Raw genomic sequence first — 5,204 nt, 5'->3', positions numbered from 1 at the left:
TTTTTTCTTAGTAACTGTAACTGATTACAGTTAAAAAAATGTTGTAATTAAATTACATAACGCCGTTACATGTAACTAGTTACTCCCCAACACTGTGTATAACACTTACGACACTGAAGCAAATTAGGTTTACTTGACTATCCATATACAGCTTTTATTTATTTATTTATTTGTTTAAAAATCACTTAAATTAAAAAATATATATAATTTTACTTAATTTTTTTCCCTCCTTGTGTATGACCCTCATAGTTTTCTCTATCATACTATATGAGTTATTAAAAATGCTGCATGATGTTTCAAATATGTGACCCTGGACCACAAAACCAGTCTTAAGTAGCACGGGTATATTTGTAGCAATAGCCAATACATTGTATGGGTCAAAATGATAGATTTTTCTTTTATGAAATAAATCATTAGGATATTAAGTAAAGATCATGTTCCATGAAGATATTTTGTAAATTCCCTATTGTAATTATATCAAAACGTAATTTTTGATCAGTAATATGCATTGCTAAGACTTTCATTTCGATAATTAGATTTTTTATTTATTTATTTTTATATATTTTTTTTGCAATCTGAGATTCCAGATTTTCAAATAGTTGTATCTCAGCCAAATATTGTCCTCTCTTAACAAACCATACATCAATGGAAAGCTTATTTATTCAGTATTAATTTATTATTTATGATGTATAAATCTCAATTTAAAAAATCCGCCGCGCCGTTCTTAAGCCCACCGGCCGCCGCTCACTCAAGCCGGACTCCGCTCACTCTAGCCGGCCGCCGCTAACTCTACCCCCCGGCCTCTGCTCACTCTAGGCCAGTGGTTCCCAACCCTGGTCCGTCAGAGAAAGGAGACATGCAAAATGTGCAGTGTTGGGGTGCCTCCAGGACCAGGGTTGGGAACCACTGCTCTAGGCCACCGTGTGTGACGCTGTGTTTCGTTGTGAAAGCTAAACTACTTTGTTTGGCCTTCCAAAAATGGACACGACTAGAAATCAGTGGTTCAGTGAAAATATATATTTTTTTTTTCTTATATATTTTTTTCTTATAAATTCTTATATCCCTTTATCTGAGAAATAATTGTGTTCTCATTGCTTCACAAAAGGTACTGTAATTTCTCATCAGGCATAGACAAAACTAAAAAGGGCTGACTTCATCTACTTGATGAGTTACTGGTAAGTTTACTATTCATATTTACACACTTTGTGCATGTATGAAGCAGTGAAGTAAAACCTCTTAAAAAAATGAACTATAATGGGAAGAGTTAATATCTTCAGATAGTATGTTTCTCCATGACAAAACTTGAATGAATGAATGAATGAACGAACAAACGAACGAACGAACGAACGAACCTTCCCTCAAACATCCCCATAATTTGTTTGGACAAAAGCATCTGTTAAATAACTACAGTCATATTACAATTCTAGGGTAACACTTTAGTATAGAGACCAACTATTCTCTCTATTACCTATTTGTTTATTAGCAGGCCTATTATTAACATATTGGCTGTGTATTAGTACTTTTAAAGCACATATTCTGCATGACAATATTCTACATCCCTAATCCTAACCAATACCTAAATTTAAGAACTACATTACTGACTGTTAATAATCAGCAAATCAGGAGATTATTGAGGCAAAATTCTTAGTTAATGGTTTGTTAATAGCGAGAATTGGACCTTAAAATAAAGTGTGACCAATTATAGCAGCAAGTAAAAATCTAGCAGCAAAATATAAAAAATGAAGGACAAGACTTGGTCCTTTAATCTCAGTGTTTTGGACAGGCAGTTGAGTGAAGCTGTAGTATTTCACACATAATATCAGATTCTGAACTGCAATGTTAATCACACCTATGTGTCCTTCAAATCTTGCTTATTACTTATAAAGCCCTGAATGGTTTAGCATCTCAGTATTTGAATGAGCTCTTACTGCATTATAGTCATCCACGTCCGCTGCGTTCTCAAAACTCTGGAGCTTTCACTGTTATGCTGATGATACTCAGCTCTATATTTCTTTGCGGCCCGGCGAAACTCTGGCCATTTGATAATACCTAGATTATCAAAATCAACTGCGGGCGGCAGATCATTTTCGTATTTAGCGCCCAAACTCTGGAATAACCTACCTAACATTGTTCTGGAGGCAGACACACTCTGTCAGTTTAAGCTAGATTAAAGACCCATCTCTTCAACCTGGCTTACACATAACACACTAACACATTTCTAATATTCAAATCCGTTAAAGGATTTTTAGGCTGCATTAATTAGGTCAACCGGAACCGGGAACACTTCTCATAACACCCGATGTACTTGCTACATCGCTGGAAGAATGGCATCTACGCTAATATTAGTCTGTTTCTTTCTTATTCTGAGGTCACCGTAGCCACCAGATCCAGTCTGTATCCAGATCAGATGGTCACTGCAGTCACCCAAATCCAGTACGTATCCAGCCCAGATGGTGGATCAGCACCTAGAGAGGACTTCTACAGCCCAGAATGTCAGCAGAGACCATGACAACTAGATGAGCCCCAGAGACAGATCCCCAGTAAAGACCTTGTCTCGGACGGCCACCGCGACAAGACCACAGGAACCAGTTGAGTCCTCTGCACAATGTAACTTGTGCTTCGGAGTCCGTTCTAAAGGGCTGCCGGTTACGAAGCAGAGACTGTCTCACTGGATAGTGGATGCTATAGCCTTGGCTTACGCCTCAGGCCTAGGTGTGAGGGCCCACTCCACCAGAGGAATGGACTTCTACAGGGCGAGTTTTGGTTCCTTGCCGCTGTCGCCTCTGGCTTGCTTAGTTGGGGACACTTAATTTCTAGCGATATCTTGATTTTGAACTTGATTGCAAAGATACTATTTAAACTGTACTAAGCTGGATGATGACATCACTGAATTCAATGATGAACTGCCTTTAACTGAAAATTGAGTGTTTACTATTGTCATTTTGCATTATTGACACACTATTTTCCTAATTAATGCTGTACAGTTGCTTTGACACAATCTGTATTGTTAAAAGCGCTATATAAATAAAGGTGACTTGACTTGACTTGACTTCTGACATGACTGTCACAGAAAATGAAGAACGCAAAAAATAGGGGAAAATAGATGGAAATTAGGGTAGAGCCTGTTATGACAAGCCGTGAATTCCGAATGGGTTCACGCAAACCCCCATGACCCGTTTTTTTTTTCCTGCCCATCATTCCTATAGCAGCAGAGAATAGATATCACAGCAGCTGTCTCCATTTGTATTAATTAAGATTGGATGTGGATACATACATTAAGGCTCTTATAAATTGATTACCCGTCCACTCCTGGTGGGTCATTAAATTCCCGTCAAAGCCTAAGACTAAAGAAAAGGAGAGAATGAAAGAAGAAAAAGAAAAATGTCAGAGGCTGAATTAAACACTGATGCTGCCACAGAGGAGCATTGATTTCTTTCAGGAGCCTGACTGAACTTCCTCTGCATTCTGCACACGTGGATCCAGAGTCACCTGACCTTCGCGTGCGAACCTGATTACAGACATGCACTCCTTCATTCCAGTCAGACCTATCAGCGGGGTTATGGATCACTGGAGTCTGAGAATTGAGAGTCGGTCCTTATTTTGGAATAGGTCATAATCAGTATTTATTTTAGGTTTGTTTATTCAGAATGCCATGTCCAAAATTAACACTCGCTTTTTCGCCAAATGCAAGCAGAATTGGCTTTGGAGAGCAAATAAAAGGCTAGTTGGATTGCAGCCTCAAACAGAAGACCATTCATCTGGCTGATGCATATTTCACACAAAACCGGAGAACACTTTCTCAATTTAGGAAAATTTCATCTGATTGGCTGGTTTCATGCAACTTCTGGGAGTAAGGCCATATGGGTGACACAAAATCTTTGAAAAAGTGTTGTCGCACATTATTTTTTCCATGGTAGTGTAGCTAATGATCCCACAATAGCACCACAATATAATACTGTACAGAATGTTGAATTTTAAGCTAAATAATTCCACTATACATAGACACAAAAATATATATTTCTAATAAAAAAAGTTTCAGAGATTCCAATGATGTAAGTAATAATAATACCAGTAATTTTTTAAGATTACCTCTTATTTTCCCTTTATTTAAAAAAAATAAATATGCGCATCTTACATAATCATATAATTTAGGCTATATTTGCTTTTTCCTGTTTGGGTTCAGTTTGACCTCATCAAAAACACACTGTGCAAAAACACAGTAAAACAGATTAAAGTAGACAGCTGGCAGCAGTGTATCTGTACTGTGTGGACAGATGTAAGAAAATCTTGATGAAAAAATCATGCATTTATTAATGTTTAATATCCAGGGTCACTGAGACTCCAAACCGGATATGCAACATTTTTCATGAGGGGCAGCTGAAATGTATTTATGTATTTTGTTTATAATCAGTTATCATAAGATTAGGAAAAGTCATGAAGTATCAATCTGATTCTTCGATGTGAAATCTATTTCTAGAGATATTAAAATGACCTTAAGGTCTCCCAGAGACTAAACAGAACATGAGGGTTATGAATTGCATTTAAGCTTTTAGGAATTAAATCGTGTTGGAGAACTGACTTACAAAGTCAGTATTAAATGATTTGTTACTCCTTTTTTCTTTTTCTTTTTCCTCTGCTGTGTATCAAGTTGGTCACAAATGTCAGCTTGCTTAATGCGAGACAGCAGGGTCACCTTTACCCATCATAAAATGTGATCTGGTTTATGATTACTGTCACAGAAATGCAATACTGCTCCACCAAAATGGTAACTGTAACAGTTTTAGTTCTATGCAGATGGTGAAGGTAGAATACTATCTCTGTTTTCCTTTTCCTCCATCCAACCATCCATCTGTCCATCCAAGATACACAACAATATGCCTGCAGTCTTTGTGGAGGAACCCTAGCCAGGGAAATCTACACTAAGCTGGTTGAGGTGTGGGAATGATTTATGTGTGACAGCGATGTTTTTGCTTTCTGTGATAGTAATAGTGCTTGAAGACGTTTTGACAACACCAACAAATTCAAAGGCTGGCCTTGAACCTCTGAACTTATAAACCCAGGTGATGAGTATTTTATACTGTACATCCCAGAAGGTCCCTCCATAATCAACCCAGGCTCATTGGAAAAACATGCCTGTAGCAACATTTTTGCAAAATATGACTTGTTTGTATGTTTTGCAACACATTCAAAGTTAAATGTCCAGT

The sequence above is a fragment of the Sinocyclocheilus rhinocerous genome, unplaced genomic scaffold, assembly GCF_001515625.1.
Source record: "Sinocyclocheilus rhinocerous isolate Xijiao unplaced genomic scaffold, SAMN03320098_v1.1 scaffold3355, whole genome shotgun sequence".
NCBI classification, from domain to species: domain Eukaryota; kingdom Metazoa; phylum Chordata; class Actinopteri; order Cypriniformes; family Cyprinidae; genus Sinocyclocheilus; species Sinocyclocheilus rhinocerous.
Note: the sequence above shows the minus strand (reverse complement) of the source record.